This window comes from Rattus norvegicus, chromosome 2 (genome assembly GCF_021556685.1).
Source record: "Rattus norvegicus strain SHRSP/BbbUtx chromosome 2, alternate assembly SHRSP_T2T, whole genome shotgun sequence".
NCBI lineage: Eukaryota > Metazoa > Chordata > Mammalia > Rodentia > Muridae > Rattus > Rattus norvegicus.
The window spans coordinates 193,865,580-193,877,091 of NC_141535.1; the positions used below are offsets into that span (position 1 = coordinate 193,865,580).

At 43.3% G+C, this 11,512-nt stretch overlaps 1 long non-coding RNA gene across 2 annotated transcripts in view; it reads right to left on the bottom strand.

Annotated features, from left to right (window-relative positions):
* Positions 1 to 10,740, bottom strand: part of LOC134485759 (uncharacterized) — a 28,554-nt gene extending 17,814 nt beyond the window's left edge. Inside the window, exons 1-2 of one of the 2 annotated variants that reach the window (XR_015672414.1) lie at positions 10,582 to 10,740; positions 7,151 to 7,288 (exon numbers count right to left, since the gene is read on the bottom strand). This is a non-coding gene — a long non-coding RNA (uncharacterized LOC134485759). The remainder of the gene's footprint in view (positions 1 to 7,150; positions 7,289 to 10,581) is intronic. The other variant, XR_015672415.1, reaches the window with a different exon arrangement.
* Positions 10,741 to 11,512: the final 772 nt, after the last annotated feature.

Below are 11,512 nucleotides of genomic sequence, written 5' to 3' on the forward strand. Positions count from 1 at the left end.
CCATGACTTCACTGACACTGAGTAGTTAACTAGGTTTCCAGTACCAGGCATGGCTTCTCTCCTGTTGAGCAGGCAATGGGCACATTTCCTAGGTTCTAAATAAGACAGACAGCTTGACCTGAGATTTCTGTTCTCATCTTTTCATGAAATGCACTAAGGACACTGAATCACTAAAATTTCTGGTGCGCTTTTCTCCCATCTGGATAGAAACAAAATATTCGAAGTCTAAAAATTCTCAGGAAATCAAGGCTTATGGACCTACGGACAGCCTAACTTGAACACCCAACTTGAAGAAGTAGAATCCAATTTCAAACATGGAAAAGTAATATGTAACTTGGTTATTACTGGCAAAATGCAAATGCTAATTAAGCAAATGTGTTTTTTATCCCATAAATGAAGAAGAGAGAGGAAAAGTTAAGAACGATCTCCTAGGGGTTGGGGATTTAGCTCAGTGGTAGAGCGCTTGCCTAGCAAGCACAAGGCCCTGGGTTCAGTCACCAGCTCCGGGGGGTGGGGGGGAGAACGATCTCCTGTATCAAGTGTGCCTCAGTTTCCCCTACCCAGGGACGCTCTGACTCCTGAGGCCCACTGGAATCATTCTCCTCTGAACAGCCTTTCTTCTAGCAGTAGCAAAAAACAAAACAAACAAACAACAAGCAAACAAGCAAACCCAGGCCCAATACTCACGAGAGACAAATGTTTCCTGTCTTTAACAAAAAGCTAGAGGGTGGGAGGTGGAGATTGAGGCAAACAAAAACTGTGAGAAAGCGAGCAGTCTGCACCACAAACTACTCACGTGAACTTCAAGAGAGTCAGTGGTAAAAGACTCAACTGTTATTCTTAATTTGCTATAAACCTTGCAAATGTTGGCGTTGAATAAGATCATTTTTATCAAGTGAAGTATAGGTAATAAATTGAGAAAGGGAAGGAGGGTGAAATCTTTATGTCAGCAAAACCAAGGAAGGAAAAGAGCAGTGGTGTCTACACTCAAACTTCCCAGTAGCCAATGCAAAAAGGGAAATGTGGTGGGTTCCCTTACTCTTCTATCAATAGCAAAAAACTAAACAAACAACAACAACCAGGCCCATTATTCAAGAAAGACAAACGTTTCCTGATATGGAGCTCTGAAAATAATTTGTCACAGAAGTTTTTGTAAAAAGGGCCTTGAGCAATTTAATGGATGATATTTTCCAGCTAAGAGATTTTACATATGTATGAGGGCTAAGTTGTTAGAAAGGCTTTTTCATGCAGGACAGGAAGGGTGGAATCTTTCCTTCTTACACACGCAATGCTTGGGCCAGTACCTATATCTGTGTCCCCACACACATACCTTCAAAAGGTATGTGGGTACAAAACTGTGACCGGAAAGAAGCCACAACAACGGTGCCATTACTCATGTCTTTTCAGCAATGTAAGAGGTGACCTCCCTCTGAAGCTAGCGGAGCAGGGCTTCCCAGTCCAGCCACCTCCACATCAAACCCTGCGTGGTGTGCATAGTGGCGATTTCATGTTGCTTCCTGTTTCCACCATTCTTTCTCTCGGGTTCAGGGCTATAGGTTGGTCAGCAGCAGCTTTTGTGAGCCTCTGTGGCAAGCATGTGAGGCTTTAAACTCCTAAGGAACTCTGCAGGTGTCTGGATTCCAGGAAATCAGGAGGCACCCTTGTGCTTTTTTTCCCAAGGAAGTTTACATACTCAGACTGCCAGAGCCCAGGACATCAGAGAGCTCCTTATCTCTGTAGCAGTACACCTCAACCACATGTGCCCCCTTCATCCTTCCTGAAATGCAGTGCCCCTCCTACCTCTCCCCAGGAATCAGAGAAGGCCTGACTGAAGGCCATGCTATAGACTATCTCAGCTATGTAGAGTAAAACCTCCCTCTTCCTCTGGGACCTATAAGAGGGGTTCCCCGCTCTGCCTGGGAGAGCCTGAGCTCTCTCCAGAGCCCCGCCCCCTCTCTGCATGCTGTGGAACAATCTGTTTAGTGTCCTCTTGAACCCCAGATTTAGAACCACTCAGTTTCTTCTCTGGAGGAGGAACGAAGAGTCAAGAGGATCCTCAATAGGGGAGACACATTCTTACACCATCTCCGTGTCAAAGATCCTTCCTGTCTTGAAGGAAAGTTTCTGTGACAATTTGAGAGCCAACACATGAACTAGGGATGGTACAGCCTTGTCAGGTGTAGGCACAAAAAAAACAACTGTTTCCATCTGGTTCACTGGGCTCTCAGTGTCGAAAAAACATGGCAGCTACACAGAGAAGAAGATGTGAGCTACCGCACAGAAAGCTGTGTTTTTCGGAATGCAACTGCGATGCATGACTGCTCATTAACGACCCATCAAAACAAACCGTGAACAGACCACTAAGTGCCACTTTGGTGGATTAACCCTGGGCTGGGCCCTATGTGCTGAGATTTCAAAGGTCCTTTGAAGTTAGCACATTAGGAAATCACTTTCCAAGTCAGATCACCACCGGTTCTAGATGTTTCCTAATGGCTGAGTGGAAGAAGAGCTGACAAATTCTTAAAGTTTTAACAAGGAAGGAAAAGGGAAATAATGTTCTTTATGATGAACGCAACAGCCACAATATATTCCAGGACTGGGGATGGAGCTCAGACAATAGAATGCTTGCCTAGCATGCATGAGGCCATGGGTTCAATCCCCAGCACTGCAAACTGGCCATGGAGGTGCACACTTGTAATCCCAGCACTATAATTCCACATAGGGAGGTCAGAAGTTCAAAGTCATTGTAGCCTATATATCTAGATCATCATCTTCTCATAAAAGCTGACACTCATGATAATGCCCAATAACCAATAAGAAAAAAATATGGAAGCAGATGGTATTTGCCAAGGGTGATTTTTTCCCCCTTCTGAGGAGTTGATTCCTTTCACATGCTCATAACAGTTCTATTCCTTAATGTAGCCCTACATCTTAATAATCTCAATGTAAGGGTAATTTCTTTAAAATATTAAAGTTCGACTTGCCATTAAAGTAGCCATTATCATCCTTGACGTCGTTAATTTTACTTTATCGACCTTTCAGTCTAAGGAGTGTGGAGAAATTGGTCTTTGCTTCTTATTAGGATCTCTCAGGTTTGACTCAGGATCTAGGCTCTGTAAGACCTGGAGGCTGCCAGGGGGACCAGGGAAGCAGCACTCTGCCCTGGGGCATCAGATCTGATGCCTACTGCAGCCTGGAAGTCCCTGGCTTTCTAGGTTTGAGAAAGAGGCACCCATACCCAGTGCCTGGAGGAGCCTTCTTCACAGCATCATCGCAGCTCTGAGAAGTTAGTTACAAACAAACACACAGGAATAAAGGCATCAAAACACGGCACATCATTAAGGCGCATGTAATAGAAACACGGCTATTTTAGGTAGCCATAGCATTTGGTTGTGAACCTCAAGACTCTCCTGTGATCACATCTGCGTATATTTATAAACTCAGCATAGAAACATGCGTCACAACTGATCTCTTGAAGTAGCAGAGGTTTCTGTGTGGGGGACGACTGTGGAATGTGACTGTGGGATTTAAAAGGGCAGGGGGTGGGGGTGGGGAAAGTAACTGTTCCGGCTGAGCGGCTCTCCACAATGTGGTTTTTTGATTCAGTGACTAATTATTGTGATTATTTTCATCAGCAAAGACACCGGTAGAGCTAAACATATTTATTTTCTTTTATTCCCTCCTTAAAAAGTATAATATTTCAAGCTTTAAAGAAATCCCATATGTCTCCTCCCTATACTTAGGACGCATGCTCTCAGATGTTGCCACAAATGCTGAACTACCTTGGGTCCACTGTTCCTTCTGTGACATTGTTTCTCTCTTCCAGTATCAGCTTGATAAGGCCAACCCGAGCTTAGTGAAAACACCCAGCCTCTGCCTTGCTAATATCCTCAGCTGACCTTCTGGGCTCCCTGTCATATAGCTACATAGAGCTGGCTGCCAAATGTCAGAATGTAATCTAATGAACACTCACAGTATCTCAATAGGGAAAAATAGTAGAAAGAATAGACATTTTAAGTCTTTGAAATCAGAGTTTTGTTCCCTGTAGAATTACTGGACATAGTTTTCGAGGTTTATCAAACATGTGCTCTCTAATGACTGCTATACAGAAAAGGTACAGAGGAAAGCCAGGCCTGTTCCCAGTCAGGAAGATGAAAGATGAATATGTTAGATCAAACAATACTATGTCCAACCAGAACGATCCTTTAAACTTTTCTGATTCCCTACACTTCATGCACACACACACACACACACACACACATACATACATACACACAGACACACACAGACACAGACACACACAGATACAGACACACACACAGACACACACTCAGACACACACACACACACACACACACACACACACATGTTCTTTGCACAACTAAGAATGATACCCCAGTTGGGTCTGAAACCAAATGAGCAGAGTTGGAAGCATATTGCTCAAGACGTGGCCTGTAAGGAACAAGTCCAGCTTTTAATAGTGAGTCATCCTCACTGCCATAGAAACAGAAACTGACAGAAACCCAGTGAGTCTCTCCCCTTCTCTTCCCAAAATTGTTATGAAGGGATAAATGCCTTAGCCCGTATGCATTCTTGAATTCATATTATTATTGAATGCACCTCCATTTTTTAAGAAATCCATCACATAATTGTCCTTTATTTGCTCAGACAATTATGTGGTTAATTTGATTTTTCAGTCTTTGAACAAAATCTTTGGTAATTTAAAATGCCTAATGAGTGGAAGACATCAGACCACCCTTCCTTCCACATGACTGAAGTCCATCCAAGAATGATCATGCGTGAAAATCAAACTATATTTCATTTTCTAGAGCTGACTTAAGTAAATCTTTCCACTATACACTCACCTAGCAACATTAAAATTCAGAATCCCAGAACTGGAGCATTAGGACAGTGCAAAAAAAAAATCAGTAACTGAAGAATATTTATTTTTAAAATTTAGTGTCAGGGGAAATTTGGTGTGTGTGTGTGTGTGTGTGTGTGTGTGTGTAAAAACATATGAGACTAGATGGAACATTTATAGCTACAATTTCAGGAAGTGTGTTTGGTGTGGCAGTGAGACCTGCGGCTGCCTCCGAGGAGACTATAAATGTCAGCATATCTCATGCTTTCTTCATTTATAACGGTTTCCCTCACAGATCATGGCGATTTGTTACGTAACAAACTGAGGTGTGTAAATGTCTTCCACCTTACCTAGAGCTCTAATGAAGATCTACCAATATGAGTTTTCCTTTAAAGCATTTTTGGAAACAATCCAAAATTAGACTTTTCACTTTCGATTGCAGAGAATGGCTTAATAAACTAGTAATTGTGAAACTTACTCATGCTTATTGTATTTTTCTTAAAGATAGCCTGAATATATTTCATATTCCATCACTGTGCCATAATGCAGCAGAATAAACTTAGACACAAGCCACTTCTTGCTCCAGCGCCATCACTAAAGAGCCATATAAATGAGGAATCCTCTTTTCAGATACTGCATTTCAGAACTCCATTCTTTTCCTTTCTCACAGTAACTGGCTTTTCACAAGATTCCAGAGCTGGAAGGTGTATTAGTTAGGACTGCGTCCAGCAGCCACTCAGACGACCCCCAACATCTTAAACAGGAAGCAGCTTTGGGGCCTTCTTGGCCAGCGGCTTTTGTACTCTTGATCCTAACGTGGCTGCTATGCTTCCTGACCTCCTGTCTGTGTTCCAGGAAGGAAGAGAAGGTCATCATAGTGAGGGACAATAGGCAAGAGCCCTTACACCTATGTCCACTGAGTCTCTCTTTTTTAAATAGAATTAATTTGCATACTACAACAATCCATTTGTTTAAAACACATATTCCGCTGGTTTTCAGTGAACCATCACCATTATCTAATTCCATTGTTCTCAAATAAAATCTACCCATTAGAGTCACCTGTTCTGGGCATCATGGATAAGTAGAATTAAACAATATGTGGCCTTCGTCTCTGGCTTCACCGTTCATCCAGTGAACAGAAATCTTAGTAATTCAGTCCTTTTTCTAGCTGAATAATATTTCATTGTATGGCTGTAACTCATTGGTATACGGGCATTTGGGGGCTATTTCCATTCACTAGCTATTAAAAATAGTGCTGCCGTGTTTGGGGCTGAGCTTTTATAGAAACACGTTTTCCAGTTACTTGGGTATAGCTAGGACTTGCTCAGCTGTGTAGTGACTCTGTTTTGGTTTTCTGACGAATTAACAAACTTGTATAAAAAGCTATGCCATGGGCTGGTAGGACGGCTCAGTAGGCAAAGGTGTTTGACAGGAACACTAACAGCTTGGGTTTGATCCCCAGGTTCCAAATGGTGGAAAGAGAGAGCTGATTGCAAGGTGTTCTCTGACCTCTACACACACACACACACACACACACACACACACACACACACACACACACCAAACAAACAAACAAACAAATGTATGTGAGGGGATAGGAAGTAGGTACGATAGTTTGAAGTGCTGTATGCATCAGCTGTAGTGACCAGCTCTGAGCCAACACAAGGCCAGCCCCATCAACAGCCATCTAGAAAAGCAGAAGGTCCTCATGGGCCTACCCTTCGCCTCCTAACTACTGTCTGTCAATAAACTATAGCAGAGGGAGAATCACTGTTCTTAGTTGCTGACCCCACCAAGCTCCTATGGAGAGCTTCAAACCCACACTCATACAGACATGCCAGGTTAATTTTGATGGGTCACAAAATAAAATAGGCATAAAATGTCCAAGAAAGATTCATGGCAAGGATAGAATGTGGACAGGGTGGAAGGGAAGCTGTCAGTGTGCAGAGGCTATGTATGTTAAATTGTAAAAACGTAATAAAATTAAATAAATACATGTAATTCTAAAATGGAAAAAGGAGAAACAAATAAACAAAACAAAGAAGCGACATCATTTTTCAATCCCGCCAGCAGTGGATGAGGTTTCCGTGAGACTATTTATCTGCTCAACAATATTTTCTCAAAAGCTTCCCCCATGCCTTTAGAGCCTTCTCTCCTCTCATTGGCCAGAAACTGGGTCTCCTGGCCTTTCTAACACCGAGGGAGCTTGGGAAAGTGAGTAGCCAACCTTTAAATGTCTGGTATAGAAGGAGACTGAGGTCTGGCTTTTGCCTCCTGAGGGAATGGTACCTTTTTTGATGGAGGACTTCTCCTCCTCAAACCCACACCACATGGATGGTATGTACACTGTAGTCCAAACCACTCAGGAAGCTGAGACAGGAAGATCTCCATAGAGAGTCCAACCTGAGCAACGTAGTGAGGCCTTATCTGAAACATACAAAAAAAAAAAAAAGCTAATGGGGATGTGAGCTGGCTTATCACTATGGAAATTAGTATGTCGGTTCCTTGAAGAACTAAAAATAGAGCTACCATATGACTCAGACATACCCTGCCAGGCGTCCACCTGAAACACTGAGTCAGCATACCACAGAGACAGAGGCCTGCCGCGTTTACTGCGGCATTACTCATAACAGCCATCATTAGATGCTCATCAGCAAATGAATGCATGGAGAAAATGTGATGCAAACACAATGGAATTTTAATCAGCTGTGAAGAGGAATGAAATCGTGACACTTGCTGGGAGGCAGATAGAACTGAGCAGGACCATAGGTGAATGAAACCCCAGGAAGACAGCACACAACAATGGAGGACATGAGAGTAGGAAAGAGATGGCGGTGAGGGAAGGAGTCATGGGGGAGGGGGACAAGTGAGAGCAATGGAACAAAGGGGACATGACTGCAGAAGGGAGGGCTGTTTTGTAGAGAGGAAGGAAGCAGCAAGAGATGGGGAGGAGGAATGGTAAGACAGAAACGCGCAACGTTACAAGGAAAGCATTACTTTATATGCTAAAATAGTAATTAAAAACCTTTACTCTTTAAATACAAAGTGAAATAAATGTTAAAACCCATTCAGTGAAACAAATCTGTCTCTGTCTTTGTTTCTCTGTCCGTCTCTGTCTCTCTGTCTTTGGTAGAGGGAACACCCCGCTTGAACACTCCTAGCACAAGGCTCTGGCTCCTGAAGGAACCAACCATTCTTCCATGTTCGTGTGGTTCTTGTTGTTAGTCTTCCCTGGAGACCGAATAGCAGATCTAATATTTCCCCTCCAGAAGTAATACAACAAAGGGAATATGGGGCTAGAAATGCAGTGGAGTCATTAATAATGGAAATGTGATGTTCCAACCATTATTGCCTGGCTCTCAGGAGGGCTCTGTAATTGTTTTCTCTTCTACCTCCACTCCCACTCTGGTTTTCCCCTTCTCTTTCTATCACGGGACAGCATGGAAGATGCATTTTGCTATTGTTTAGTGTTAAATTATACATTTCTAGGATGAAGGTGTCTAATTGGCTTTAGTCCACACTTGCTATAAAGGAGGAACACGTATGAACATTAAGAAATGTTTTTCCTATGGAAGGGAGAAACAATGGGTGACGGAAGGAACCGTTCACAGGTCTCAGCTCTGGGTTATCAGCATTCAAGGTGCCTAATGAGTTGCTGAATAATGTAACACTTCTTTAGTTCTTTGGCTGCTTCATGATTAAATGCTATTAATATTTATGATTTATTACTGATGCTTTGGATGGGATAGGCGTTGGGAGGCTCATGGATCACAGTGATTGGAAAGGAAAATAAGGAAATAAAACTGCACAAAGCTGAGTGTTTATCACGCTGCTCTAAAGGATGGTGTGGCTTGTCAGAAGTAAAACAAACCCACAGGCAATACAATGGCTGCTCTGTCTTGTTCATTGATTATTTTTCATAAGCATATATTGATAGAAGACGGAGTTCGCACATTCACTTTCTAGTACCGACCCACTTACCTTTGAAGGGTTCTTCTAAGCTGCAAAATCAAAGAGTTCAGCATTCTTTGCCCAGCAACAGCCGTCATGTCAGGCTAGCTGGGGCACCATCACCAGGACCTCTTTTTTTTTTCCCAAAGCCAAAATCAGGGCTAAGAGGATCTGCAGTACCAACTGTAGCTGTGTCTTAACTGGCTCAAAAACTTGTTTCTTGCAGCTTCTTTGATTCTACTGGTTATGAGCTCAAACACCTACCATAGAGACACTTGCTGAAGGCAGCTGGAGCCACAGAAGCAGCTGTGGTACGGATTACTAACTCAGAAAGCAGAGCTGGATTCCATGAGCTGTGTGGCCTTTATCAAGTTGCCTCGTGGAATTACTGCAAGAATCGAAAGAACTGATACATGTGGCTCTCTGGCCAGCAGCAAGTGCTCGATTAAATGCCAAGCACCCCCTCAGCCTAAAGAAATCATTAGCAAAGCCATGACTCCACGGCATCTCAGAACAGAGTTACCCTAGGTGAGTAGTCAGGATGTGTATCAAGGTCAACCGTCCCACACATACACAGGCGCGTGTTTGGGATTTATTCTCGTTGAAGAAAAGCAAAGGCAGGACAGGCATGGACACATGGCCTGGTGCATACTCAGAAGGTACCTCCTAGTCTCAGCACTCAGGAGGCCAAGGCAGATGGATCTTTGTGAGTTCAAGACCAGCCTAGTCTATAAAGTGAACTGTGGACTAGTCATAGCTATAGAGCAAGATTTTTTTTAAGAGAGGGCGAGGGAGTGAGAGGAAAAATTAAAGGGAAAGGGGAGGAGGCATTGAGAGGAGAGAGGTAAAGCACCCTTCCCTCTGCAGTCATCTCTAAAAGGACAGTTTCCTGAGTCAACTCAGTCCTCTTGCCATACCGATATCCATCCTATGGCTTCAAAATAGGGCTCCTTTTTTTCTTGGGCTCCAAACTAGACTACTTTGAAATATAAAGCCTCACTGATTCCTTTGAGTAACTAAGGAAGGTCACTTAGATAGAAATTAGTTTCTTTTAACTTGTCCTGACCTGAGTCTAAGAGACCTTTGCAGTGTAGACCATGAAGTTTATACCGCTGCCCCCCATTCAAAGATCAGATTAAAAAGCTCACACTTCCCAGTGTGTTCCTGCTGATGAGGAAAGCCAAAGCTGCTTACACACGTGTGACTGACAGCCCAGTGTGCTCCACCAGGTAACAAAGTCTGTCCTGAATGCACACTTACCCTGTGTGCGAACGCCGAGGTCATATATTCGCGTCACTGAGGAAACTTCATGTTTCTTTAGTTAAAAAGGGATCTTTAATAACTCACCATTCCCACATTCCCCTATTTTCTATCCAGATAAAAATAATCATATAATTTTGCCACATAGCAAGAGGAGAACATTTAAAATACCCCAGAGAGTAAAAATCTTTCTCACTCGGTCTCCCAGAACCAGAAAGTCCTGAATAGAAGAAACAAAACAGCAAAGACAGCCTAACTGGCTATTGCATGCCAAAAAGCTCTCAAGTGAGGGTCCGAATAGGTGAAGGCTATGCAATACAGGCAGTGAATGACAGTCAAACACTTCACATTTCATATGCACCAGGCATACTGGCCAATCTGATTTACTTCTGCACATCGTACCATGCGATCTTCAAATTAGAAGGAACTCTATCATCTTTAAATTAGAACCATGAAAACAGGGGTTTAAAAAGATAGGACCAATTCTCCACAGATGCTAAGTGACATACCAGGAACGAAAATCTAGAGTCCACAGTTATCCAAACTGATGCTCTCTTCTGTCTTTTGTATCTTTTTCTTTCTCCTCCTCCATCTTCTCCACCTTCTTTTGCAGTGCTAGGGGTTGAGCCCTGGGCTTTGATATGCTGGGCTGCATTCCCAGCCCAAACAAGGACTTGGTATTTGGCTCAGGTTGACCCTGAATTCCAGATCCCGCTGCCTCTGGCTCTTGAGCCTGGCATTGCAAGCCTGCATCACCACGCTCACCTGTTCCAGTCTCTGTTCCTTTCTTTGGGATGTGGCCCCATTTGTATCACTGAGGAGAATGTTACTTGGCTTTTGCTCCCTAACAAGCCACCACAAAGACAGTAGCTTAAACATCACACATATCTGTAAGTCGGGAATTTAAGGTGCGATGTAATTGGATGCTCTGCTCTGGATCCTTCCCAAGGCTGCAGTCAGAGTGTCAGCCAGGTTCAGAATCTCATCAGAAGCTCAACTCTAGAAAAATCTCCCTCCAAGTCCCTTGTAAGCTGCTGGGCTACAACTCTTAGCTTCTTCTCTATGTGACCCACAGGCTGCCCCGTGCTCACTGTTGTGTCCATATGGAAACGTGTTTCAGCAAGGAAATGGATGCATAGAATTTGCTGTCAAGATGAAATTTACAGTCTTATACAAAATAACCATGACAGTACACACACACACACACACACACACACACACACACACACACACACACACACACACACCTTTTCTGTGTAAGTCACAGGTCTGCCCAGAACACGGAAGGTGGGGCGTCTCAGAATTATGCCAAATGTTGTCACTCCCTTTATATCTCTACCGACTCATACGCTTGTCATGAAGTCCGTCGTGCAGACAACAACGACAACAGAAAGTTTACAGTTATTTCCGAGGTTCCCTAAAGGGGATGAAGATGTAGGT